Below are 12,445 nucleotides of genomic sequence, written 5' to 3' on the forward strand. Positions count from 1 at the left end.
ATCATTGCACACGCTAAGCCGCCGCCTACTGGGAGTGAATCTTAGCATCTTAAAATTGCGAAAGAAAGATTCGCAATATTGCGAAAAGACATCTCTGTGCAGTTTCTGAATAGCTCGAGACTTACTCTGCCAGTGCGATCAGTTCAGTGCTTGTCGTTCCTGGTTTGACGTCACAAACACACCCAGCGTTCGCCCAGACACTCCTCCGTTTCTCCAGCCACTCCCGCGTTTTTCCCAGAAACGGTAGCGTTTTTCCCCACACGCCCATAAAATGACCAGTTTCCGCCCAGAAACACCCACTTCCTGTCAATCACACTCCGATCACCAGAACGAAGAAAAAACCTCGTAATGCCGTGAGTAAAATTCCTAACTGTATAGCAAATTTACTTGGCGCAGTCACAGTGCGAACATTGCGCATGCGCAATAATCGGAAAATCGCTGCGATGCGAAGAAAATTACCGAGCGAACAACTCGGAATGACCACCAGAGTTAGATTTGGGTGTGGTGTGTTCAATCTGCAATCTGATTTGCAGTGTAAAAATAAAGCAGTCAGTATTTACCATGCACAGAAACAAATTAACTCACCCAAATCTAACTCTTTCAGCACATGTTATATCTGCCTCCCCTGCAGTACACATGGTTTTGCCCAACTGCTAACAAAATTCCTGCTGCGATCAACTTGGAATTACCCCCATCGATTGATGTTTTCACACTGCTCGTTCCAACCGCAAAAACTATGAAGAGGATGGGGGCATATACGCAGGGTCCATCCTGTGCATGTGCCTACATTTTCTCCGGGTGCCCCGCAGAAAATGCGAATGCCTCTGCCTGTCAATCAGTAGAGGGCGTACCTTCGCAGGTATATCGCGATCATGAGCCATGTCTCCCATTTTTGTCATTATAGGTGCTCTGTGAGCTGCTGACCATGCCCCAGCCCCTCTGTCTCCCGTGAATAGACATTGTGGCTTATTCAGACCAGATCGCTTCAATTTATTTTCACCCAGCGGGCAATCAGGTCTGCACTGCACATGCGTATGCGCCACAATGCGTAGGTGCGACGGTCCGGAGATCACAAGAAGATTGAGAAGAAGAGGGTGTTTGTGTGGGTGGCAACTGAATGTTTCTAGGGAGTGTCCGGAAAAACACTGGAGGGACCCGGCGTTTTGTGGGAGGATTTGTGACGTCACCTCAATGGCTGAGTAAGTGCTGAGCTGTGCAGCTCTTGTGCACATGTGATCACACACCTGCACAGCAAATTTTCCCTTCCGCTGTAGGCGTCAACTACCTGAGCACAGGGATGCAAAACACACCCTAGCGATCAGGTCTGAATTACCCACAATGTGCATATTTGCAGAGCAACAAGCTACAGGGAGCCTTCCACCCCCCCCTTCCCCATGACTATGGGACACTGGGGGGGGGGGGGGGGGGTTGTTTGGGTTAGCTGGACATTCCCCAAAAAAGTGACTGTCCTGCAAAAATTGGGTTAGTTGGGAGGTATGTGCAAATACATTTATTGTTTTGCATGCAGGGTAAATACTGGCTTCTTTGACATTTAGCCACAAATGCTGCACAGTTGAATTACAGTATTACACTGCAATTAACAGTTATGCTAGGACATTCCTTCTCCCAAAATCTACCTCTCTCTGCATGTTACATCTGTCCCACAGTGGCGTGCGGTGAGGTCAGTGGCTAGTGAGGCACTACAGCCATAATGTCCGCTGAATTCTGCCGATGACCCTTAGCCAATGCCCGCTACTGCCTCTGAGCCGATACCCACTGCCACCGCCAATGGCTTACAAACTCTCCCACAATCAACTGACCCAGCCCTCCACCACTAATTTCTATCTCAGTCCGATGCCGCCAATGCCCTGCTCATTGTTCTTGTGATATATTATAAATTTTTAAAGAAAAAAAAAATGAGTGTTTGGGACTGGGAAGGGTGAGGGAGGAGGACATGAATGCAATTTTGTTGTCCAGGGCTTCCATTAACTTAAAGGAGAAGGGTCTGAATGGGTTAAAAAAAAATGTGTGAGGTCCCCCCTCCTTAGTATAACCAGCCTCTTTGAGCCGGTCCTGGTTATTTAAATACTGGGGGGAAAAATGGACAGAGGTTCTCCGTATTTAGACAACCAGCACCGGGCTCTTAGACGGGTCCTGGTTCCAAAAATACGTGGGACAAAAGATGTAGGGGTCCCCCATATTTTTAAAACCAGCACCGGGCTCCACTAGCCAGAGAGATAATGCCACAGCCGGGGGACACTTTTATGTAGGTCCCTGCGGCCCTGGCATTACCCCTCCAACTAGTCACCCCTGGCCGGGGTTCCCTGGAGGAGTGGGGACCCCTTAAATCAAGAGGTTCCTCCCCTCGAGGCACCCAAGGGCCAGGGGTGAAGCCCGAGGCTGTCCCCAGCACCCCTGGGTGGTGGGTGCCGGGCTGATAGCCATAAGTGTAAAAAAAGAATATTGTTTTTTTGTTGTGGAAGTACAAGGCCCAGCAAGCCTCCCCCACTTGCTGGTACTTGGAGAAAATCAAGTACCAGCAGGCGGGGAAATAACGGGCTCGCTGGTACCTGTAGTTCTACAACAACAAAAAAATACCCAAATAAAAACACAAACACACACACCGTGACAGTAAAATTATTGAGACAGGCTGTAGCATGTGGATGCATGTAACCCTATAAAAGTGATGGATTGGGTGACTATTACAATACCCACTGTTGCTGTCTGAAAAATGATGGATTTATAGATTGCTCTGCCGAGATATGTTTTTTTTCTAAAATGCACCACAGGTATGGATGGATAGTATACTTGATGACACAGAGGTAGGTAGAGCAGTGGCCTACTGTACCGTACTGCTATATATTATATTATTTATTATTATTATTATTATCCTTTATTTATATGGCGCCACAAGGGTTCCGCAGCACCCAATTACAGAGTACATAAACAAATAATCAAACAGGAAAACAGCAACTTACAGTTGATGACAATATAGGACAAGTACAGGGTAAATAAACATAGCTACATCAGCAGATGACACTGGAATAAGTATCAGGTGGCAGAAGACTGCTGGATTTGGTGCAGCTGAAGATTATTAAAGTAAGAAAAGAGTAAGCACATGAGGGAAGAGGGCCCTGCTCGTGAGAGCTTACATTCTAAAGGGGAGGGGTAGACAGACAGGGGTGAGACAGATGGGGTACATAGAGAGCGTGGAACAGAGGTTTAGGATGAGATTTGGCTGGGTTTGGTGAAGAAGTGGGTCTTGAGAGCCCATTTGAAGTTTTGTAGAGAGGTGGAGAGTCTGAGGGGGAGAGGTAGGGAATTCCAGAGAAGTGGTGCAGCACGTGAAAAATCTTGGAGGTAGGAGTGGGAGGAAGTAATCCGTAGGCAGGAGAGTCGGCGTGCATTAGCAGAGCGAAGAGGACGGGTGGGAGTGTAAAGCGAGATAAGATCAGAGATGTAGATGGGAGAGGAGTGGTTAGGGGCTTTGTAAGCAAGTGTGAGAAGCTTGAAATGGATTCTGAAAGGGAAGGGGAGCCAGGGAAGGACTAGTAAGAGAGGAGAGGTGGACGTAGTGCATTTGGTGAGGAAAATGAGCCGGGCAGCAGCATTGACGATATATTGGAGTGGAGAGAGGTATTTGTCAGGAATGCCAGTCAGGAGGAGATTACAGTAGTCCAGTCTGGAGATGACCAGTGAGTGGATAAGAGTCTTAGTAGCATCCTGGGTCAGAAAGGGTCTGATCCTGGAAATATTTTTTAGATGAAAACGGCAGGTTTGTAAGAGGTGCTGAATGTGTGGTTTGAAGGAGAGGGAGGAGTCAAGGATTACTCCAAGACAGCGCACTTGGGGGGTAGAGGAGATAGTAGTGCCATCAATAGATAATGAGATTGTAGGAGGTGAGGTTATGCGGGAGGGAGGGAAGATGATCAGCTCGATCTTAGACATGTTAAGTTTAAGAAAGCGCTGGGACTTCCAGGAAGAGATAGCAGAGAGACAGTTGGAGATACGAGTGAGGAGAGTAGGGGAGAGGTCTGGAGAGGAAAGATAGATTTGAGTGTCATCAGCATAGAGATGATATTGGAAACCAAAAGAACTAATGAGCTTACCTAGTGAGGACGTATAGAGAGAGAAGAGGACCAAGGACAGAACCTTGGGGTACCCCTACAGTTAGTGGAAGTGAGGGGGAGGTGGAGTCATGAGAGGAGACAGAGAATGAACGGTCAGAAAGGTAGGACGACAACCAAGAGAGGGCAGTGTTACGCAGACCAATGGAGTGAAGGATTTGCAGTAGGAGAGGATGGTCCACAGTGTCAAAAGCAGCAGAGAGATCAAGTAGAATAAGTAGAGAGTAGTGTCCCTTAGATTTAGCAGCATGGAGGTCATTGCATACTTTTGTAAGGGCAGTTTCAGTGGAGTGGAGAGGACGGAAGCCAGACTGGAATGGGTCAAGCAGTGAGTGTGAGGAAAGAAAGGAAGTAAGGCGGTTGTAGACAATACGCTCAAGGAGTTTGGAGGCAAAAGGGAGAAGAGAGATGGGTCGGTAGTTGGAGAGAGTGTTTGGATCAAGGGTAGGTTTTTTAAGAATAGGAGAGATGAGAGCGTGGTTGAAGGCAGAGGGGACAGTGCCTGATGAGAGGGAGAGATTGAGAAGGTGAGAAAGATGGGAACAAGCAGAAGAAGAGATGTGGCAGAGGAGGCGGGAGGGGATAGGGTCAAGTGGGGAGGTGGTGAGGGGACAGGAACGAATGAGGGCCATGACTTCCTCTCCAGATGCATGGGAGAAAGATGACAGAGTTGGTGCGAGGGATGGGGAGGGTTGGTAAGGGATGGGAGAAGGCTGGTTACTGATAGTCTGGTGTGATGTGATGTCAGCTCTGGTAAAAGTCAGATTTCTTTGTCTCAGATCTTCCTCTAGCCTTGTTCTTATTTCGAGAGTTCCCTTGTGCTGCCTCAGTTGGATCTCCTTCACTTGACAGGGGGGTGCCCGAGCAGCGACCCTCCCCAGCTCTAGCCCAACTCCTACTAACCTGCCAGGTGAGATACTATGATCATGAAGGTGCTTCTCCCAGGGCAAGGCTCACCCATTGCACTCTGGGTGTGCTGCTCCTGCGATTTCCCCAAATGTGGGAAACTTGACTGCATAATTTGTGTTTCCCCTGGTCGGCTCTCGTATAATTCAGATCTCTTTGTCTCAGGTCTCTCTCCAGCCTAGTTTGCTGTCTGTTTCCACTTCTCTTTTCTTGAGCTGCTCCCTTCTATGCCCTTGCGCACTATCCTGACTTCTCCCGTCTGCTTACTTTGTGCCTTCCAACGCACAATGCGAACTACAGGTAGTGCTGCAGGTCCCACACCCTTTTATTTGCCTTACAGAGCAGCTCTGGAGCTGTTACAGTGCCCAGCTGCTGCAAGAAATCAGCTTGAATGCTTCGGGGCTGGGGCATAGCCAACATGAGCCCCACACCGAAGGAGGGTGGAGGTGTTTAATGCGAACTAGGGGTCATCCAAGCGCCGAAAAATGCTGCCATGCCCTGCACGCCCCTTTTCTCTTTTCATATGCAGACGAGGGTTGAAGCCAACTTTGACCCACTGCTTGGATGACATCACCATATGCAAATCCATCTGCTGCAGGCCTTCCCCCAGGAATGCTTGCACTAGTTGTTGCATTTGGTTTGTTGTTTGGGGGTGCTTCAGTATTAGGTAGCCTTCTGCCCTCCCATGTTCATCTGAAAATATGTGTTCTCCCTGCAGTTGTTGTCCCCAGATGAGAGTTCCCTTGTGCTGCCTCAGTTGAATCTCCTTTACTTGACAGAGATGTGCCTGAGCAGCGGCCCTCCCCAGCCCTATCCCAAATCATACTTATTTTGCATAGGAGATACCATGGTCATGAAGATTGTTCTCCCAGGGTGAGGTTCATTCATTGTATTCTGGGTATGCTGACCCGTATGATTTCCCCAAATGTGGGAAACTCGACTGCATTATTTGTGGTAGTGGGGGACTGTGTTTGTTCTTTCCTCTGGTCAGCTCTGGTAAAAGTCAGATTTATTTGTCTCAGATCTTCCTCTAGCCTTGTTCTTCTTTCGAGAGATTCCTTGTGCTGCCTCAGTTGGATCTCCTTCACTTGACAGGGGGGTGCCCGAGCAGCGACCCTCCCCAGCTCTAGCCCAACTCCTACTTACCTGCCAGGTGATATACTATGATCATGAAGGTGCTTCTCCCAGGGCAAGGCTCACTCATTGCACTCTGGGTGTGCTGCTCCTGTGATTTTTCCAAATGTGGGAAACTTGACTGCATAATTTGTTTTTCCCCTGGTCGGCTCTCGTATAATTCAGATCTCTTTGTCTCAGGTCTCTCTCCAGCCTAGTTTGCTGTCTGTTTCCACTTCTCTTTTCTTGAGCCGCTCCCTTCTATGCCCTTGCGCACTATCCTGACTTCTCCCGTCTGCTTAATTTGACTACAACCACCAATATATTCTGCTGCACTATATATATGCAAAGCTAATTCTGCTGGGTAATTACAACTGACTAAAACCACCAATATATTCTGCTGCACTATATCTATATTTGCAAAGCTAATTCTGCTGGGTAATTACAATTGACTACAACCACCAATATATTCTGCTGCACTATATCTATATATGCAAAGCTAATTATGCTGAGTAATTACAATTGACTACAACCACCAATATATTCAGCTGCACTATATCTATATATGCAAAGCTAATTCTGCTGGGTAATGCAAATTGAAACATTATTGCATAGTATGTGATTTTGAAGTACTTTTTTAAAGTTTTGAATGATATAGACCCAGTTTAATCTTTGTGGAATGCCTGGTTGTTGTTTTTAAGGTAATTTATTGCCTGGCATTTGAGGGGGTGGGGTGTGGTTACAGATTTCAATTATTGGTTTCACTTGTAATAGTCTTCTACTTAAGTCCAATGGTGTAGGCTGTGCAAAGCCGTTTGGCTGTGCATTTATTGATCTAAGCGTGCATTTTTATCAAAGAGTGATAAAATTGACACATAACAGCAGCGTTCAATCAGCGTTAATTTATCTTCAGCTGATATTGATTGTGAATTGACGTTTCTTCTCTTCTTGTCACCTACAGGTAATTACAATTGACTACAACCACCAATATATTCTGCTGCACTATATCTATATATGCAAAGCTAATTCTGCTGGGTAATGCAAATTGAAACATTATTGCATAGTATGTGATTTTGAAGTACTTTTTTAAAGTTTTGAATGATATAGACCCAGTTTAATCTTTGTGGAATGCCTGGTTGTTGTTTTTAAGGTAATTTATTGCCTGGCATTTGAGGGGGTGGGGTGTGGTTACAGATTTCAATTATTGGTTTCACTTGTAATAGTCTTCTACTTAAGTCCAATGGTGTAGGCTGTGCAAAGCCGTTTGGCTGTGCATTTATTGATCTAAGCATGCATTTTTATCAAAGCGTGATAAAATTGACACATAACAGCAGTGTTCAATCAGCATTAATTTATCTTCAGCTGATATCGATTGTGAATTGACGTTTCTTCTCTTCTTGTCACCTACAGGTAATTACAATTGACTACAACCACCAATATATTCTGCTGCACTATATCTATATATGCAAAGCTAATTCTGCTGGGTAATGCAAATTGAAACATTATTGCATAGTATGTGATTTTGAAGTACTTTTTTAAAGTTTTGAATGATATAGACCCAGTTTAGTCTTTGTGGAATGCCTGGTTGTTGTTTTTAAGGTAATTTATTGCCTGGCATTTGAGGGGGTGGGGTGTGGTTACAGATTTCAATTATTGGTTTCACTTGTAATAGTCTTCTACTTAAGTCCAATGGTGTAGGCTGTGCAAAGCCATTTGGCTGTGCATTTATTGATCTAAGCGTGCATTTTTATCAAACCGTGATAAAATTGACACATAACAGCAGTGTTCAATCAGCGTTCAATCGAAGTGAAAAAGAAGGAAAACAGAAGCACACCAATCTAACAAAACAAAGAAAACTGAAGAACTAATAACAAATGTGAGTCACTTACTCCTCAGATCACTCACCTCCTGATTGTTGCATCTGATTACATAGCACAGAACTACCTTACTTGGACATTTCATAAACCATCCATTTCACCTACAAATGCCTGTATCTGTATTATTGTAATTTTGTTTTTTAAGCACAGCTGCACCAATGCAATTTTACCTGCAAACACTTAAAACATCTAACATAATTACCATTGCTTCTTAAACCTCTCACAATCCTTTCATTTCTTACACTCCAAATACTTTTCTGCACCCACTTTATCTACGCTTTTGACTCATTTCATACTAAATCTACACCCCTTGAGCCTACACTGCTTTTCTCACCTGCATTTCTGCAATTCTTCTGCTCGGATTGCCTTACAGTCTCCTCTCCTACTTCCACTTTCCCTCAACCTATTTACCTACTTAACACTATGTCAAGGTTTTCTTATACTCCCCACATCACTAAGTGTCTACCTAATAATGTATCTTTAGCCTTCCCCCCTAGTCTCCTCCACCTCCTCCTCTCTCCCCTCCTCTGTCTCCCATCCATCCCTCTGTTTCCTTCCCCCACCTTTCCTGTTACCCCACTTTCATTCACCTCTGCCCCATGGTCCTGCTACCCCACAACTCAGCCCTGCTCCCTCTCTCCCTTCCCTGTCACCTCCCCACACCCCCATCCACATCACACTGACCTCCCTCCCTGCCCACCTCCTGCAGTTTCCCCTCCTAGCTCAGGCACCTGTACCATCACTACTCTCTCATCATCCCTGCCCTCAAAGTTAATCCCACCTCATCGCTACAGCAACCCTGAAAATCTAATTCACATCTCTCCCACAAACTCATACCCCCTATCCTGTGCCCTCTGGAATGCCAGATCTGTTTATAACAAACTGGTCCCCACTCATGACCTTTTAATTTCCAACTCCCTACACCTACTAGCCATTACTGAAACTTGGATTACGCCCTCTGACACTACTTCTGCTGCTGCTCTCTCTGCTGGGGGCCTTACATTCACACACACACCCCCCGACCTGGGGGTCGCCATGGGGGTGGTGTTGGGGTCCTTTTACCTTCTAGTTACTCCTACCAACTCATACCACCAGAACCATCCCTTATATTCTTTACATTTGAGGTCCACGCCATATGCCTCTTCCAACCAGTTTATCTTAGAGTAGCTGTCATTTACCGCCCCCCTAGCACTGCTTCCAAATTAATCGACAACTTTGCTTCCTGGCTTCCTCACTTCCTCTCTTCTGACATTCCCACCATTATCCTAGGCGATTTCAACATCCCTATTGACATCCCCACACAATCCCCTGCCTCTAAACTCCTTAAGCTCACCTCTTCACTTGGTCTCTCCCAGTGGACCTCCTCACCCTCCCATGTGAATGGGAGCTCACTGGATCTGGTCTTCACTCACCGCTGTGATATTTCTGATTTTTCCAACTCCCCATTTCCCCTCTCTGACCACCACCTGCTCTCCTTCAACCTATCTCTCTCGACTTCCCCATCTCTACCTCCTAAGGCTACCATCACTAAGCGTAACATTGAAGCTATTGACACCACATTCCTTTCCTCCCTGTTTGACTCACTTCTCTCTCCTATTCTCTCTCTCTCATGCCCTGAACAAGCCACTTCCACATACAATGCTTCCCTTACTTCTGCTCTTGACTCTGTTGCTCCACCAACCACTATTCACCCTCACAAATTAACACCTCAACCCTGGCACACCAAATGCACCAGATATCTGCAAAAATGCTCACGTACGGCTGAGCGACACTGGAGGAAATCACGCTCTAAGGCAGACTTCCTCCATTTCAAACTTATGCTCTCATCCTTCAGTGCTGCCCTTTCTCTTGCTAAACAGTCATACTTCAAGAACCTCATCTCCTCCCAGTCTTCCAACCCCCGGCGCCTCTTTGCCACTCTCAACTCACTCCTCTGCCCACCTCCACCTCGTCTCCCTTCCTCACTCTCTGCTCTTGACTTTGCCACTTACTTCACATCCAAAATTGACTCCATACGTCAGGACATCACATCACACCAGACTATCAGTAACCAGCCTTCTCCCAACCCTTACCAACCCTCCCCATCCCTCGCACCAACTCTGTCATCTTTCTCCCATGCATCTGGAGAGGAAGTCATGGCCCTCATTCGTTCCTGTCCCCTCACCACCTCCCCACTTGACCCAATCCCCTCCCGCCTCCTTTGCCACCTCTCTTCTTCTGCTTTTTCCCATCTTTCCCACCTTCTCAATCTCTCCCTCTCATCAGGCACTGTCCCCTCTGCCTTCAAGCACGCTCTCATCTCTCCTATTCTTAAAAAACCTACCCTTGATCCAAACACTCTCTCCAACTACCGACCCATCTCTCTCCTCCCTTTTGCCTCCAAACTCCTTGAGCGTATTGTCTACAACCGCCTTACTTCCTTTCTTTCCTCACACTCACTGCTTGACCCATTCCAGTCTGGCTTCCGTCCTCTCCACTCCACTGAAACTGCCCTTACAAAAGTATGCAATGACCTCCATGCTGCTAAATCTAAGGGACACTACTCTCTACTTATTCTACTTGATCTCTCTGCTGCTTTTGACACTGTGGACCATCTTCTCCTACTGCAAATCCTTCACTCCATTGGTCTGCGTAACACAGCCCTCTCTTGGTTGTCGTCCTACCTTTCTGACCGTTCATTCTCTGTCTCCTCTCATGACTCCACCTCCCCCTCACTTCAACTAACTGTAGGGGTACCCCAAGGTTCTGTCCTTGGTCCTCTTCTCTTCTCTCTCTATACGTCCTCACTAGGTAAGCTCATTAGTTCTTTTGGTTTCCAATATCATCTCTATGCTGATGACACTCAAATCTATCTTTCCTCTCCAGACCTCTCCCCTACTCTCCTCACTCGTATCTCCAACTGTCTCTCTGCTATCTCTTCCTGGATGTCCCAGCGCTTTCTTAAACTTAACATGTCTAAGACCGAGCTGATCATCCTACCTCCCTCCCGCATAACCTCACCTCCTACAATCTCATTATCTATTGATGGCACTACTATCTCCTCTACCCCCCAAGTGCGCTGTCTTGGAGTAATCCTTGACTCCTCCCTCTCCTTCAAACCACACATTCAGCACCTCTCACAAACCTGCCGTTTTCATCTAAAAAATATTTCCAGGATCAGACCCTTTCTGACCCAGGATGCTACTAAGACTCTTATCCACTCACTGGTCATCTCCAGACTGGACTGCTGTAATCTCTTCCTGACTGGCATTCCTGACAAATACCTCTCTCCACTCCAATCTATCCTCAATGCTGCTTCCCGGCTCATTTTCCTCACCAAACGCACTACGTCCACCTCTCCTCTCTTACTAGTTCTTCACTGGCTCCCCTTCCCTTTCAGAATCCATTTCAAGCTTCTCACACTTGCTTACAAAGCCCTCACCCACTCCTCTCCCATCTACATCTCTGATCTTATCTCGCTTTACACTCCCACCCGCCCTCTTCGCTCTGCTAATGCACACCGACTCCTGCCTACGGATTACTTCCTCCCACTCCTACCTCCAAGATTTTTCACGTGCTGCACCACTTCTCTGGAATTCCCTATCTCTCCCCCTCAGACTCTCCACCTCTCTACAAAACTTCAAACGGGCTCTCAAGACCCACTTCTTCACCAAACCCAGCCAAATCTCATCCTAAACCTCTGTTCCACGCTCTCTATGTACCCCATCTGTCTCACCCCTGTCTGTCTACCCCTCCCTTTTAGAATGTAAGCTCTCACGAGCAGGGCCCTCTTCCCTCATGTGCTTACTCTTTTCTTACTTTAATAATCTTCAGCTGCACCAAATCCAGCAGTCTTCTGCCACCTGATACTTATTCCAGTGTCATCTGCTGATGTAGCTATGTTTATTTACCCTGTACTTGTCCTATATTGTCGTCAACTGTAAATTGCTGTTTTCCTGTTTGATTATTTGTTTATGTACTCTGTAATTGGGCACTGCGGAACCCTTGTGGCGCCATATAAATAAAGGATAATAATAATAATAAATAATATAATATATAGCAGTACGGTACAGTAGGCCACTGCTCTACCTACCTCTGTGTCGTCAAGTATACTATCCATCCATACCTGTGGTGCATTTTAGAAAAAAACATGTCTCGGCAGAGCAATCTATAAATCCATAATTTTTCAGACAGCAACAGTGGGTATTGTAATAGTCACCCAATCCATCACTTTTATAGGGTTACATGCACCCACATGCTACAGCCTGTCTCAATAATTTTACTGTCACGGTGTGTGTGTTTGTGTTTTTATTTGGGTATTTTTTGTTGTTGTAGAACTACAGGTACCAGCAAGCCCGTTATTTCCCCGCCTGCTGGTACTTGAGGTTCTCCAAGTACCAGCAAGCGGGGGAGGCTTGCTGGGCCTTGTAGTTCCACAACAAC

At 46.4% G+C, this 12,445-nt stretch overlaps 3 non-coding genes across 3 annotated transcripts; all 3 read left to right on the forward strand.

The window, feature by feature from the left end:
• The first annotated feature begins 5,022 nt into the window (after positions 1–5,022).
• Positions 5,023–5,185, forward strand: LOC134997758 (U1 spliceosomal RNA). The gene has a single exon (XR_010200145.1). It is a non-coding gene; the product is annotated as a U1 spliceosomal RNA (small nuclear RNA).
• Positions 5,186–5,855: 670 nt separating this feature from the next.
• LOC134997756 (U1 spliceosomal RNA) lies at positions 5,856–6,019 on the forward strand. The gene has a single exon (XR_010200144.1). It is a non-coding gene; the product is annotated as a U1 spliceosomal RNA (small nuclear RNA).
• A 152-nt stretch (positions 6,020–6,171) lies between these two features.
• On the forward strand, positions 6,172–6,334 carry LOC134997759 (U1 spliceosomal RNA). The gene has a single exon (XR_010200146.1). It is a non-coding gene; the product is annotated as a U1 spliceosomal RNA (small nuclear RNA).
• The last annotated feature ends 6,111 nt before the right edge of the window (positions 6,335–12,445 follow it).

This window comes from Pseudophryne corroboree, unplaced genomic scaffold (genome assembly GCF_028390025.1).
Source record: "Pseudophryne corroboree isolate aPseCor3 unplaced genomic scaffold, aPseCor3.hap2 scaffold_1463, whole genome shotgun sequence".
NCBI lineage: Eukaryota > Metazoa > Chordata > Amphibia > Anura > Myobatrachidae > Pseudophryne > Pseudophryne corroboree.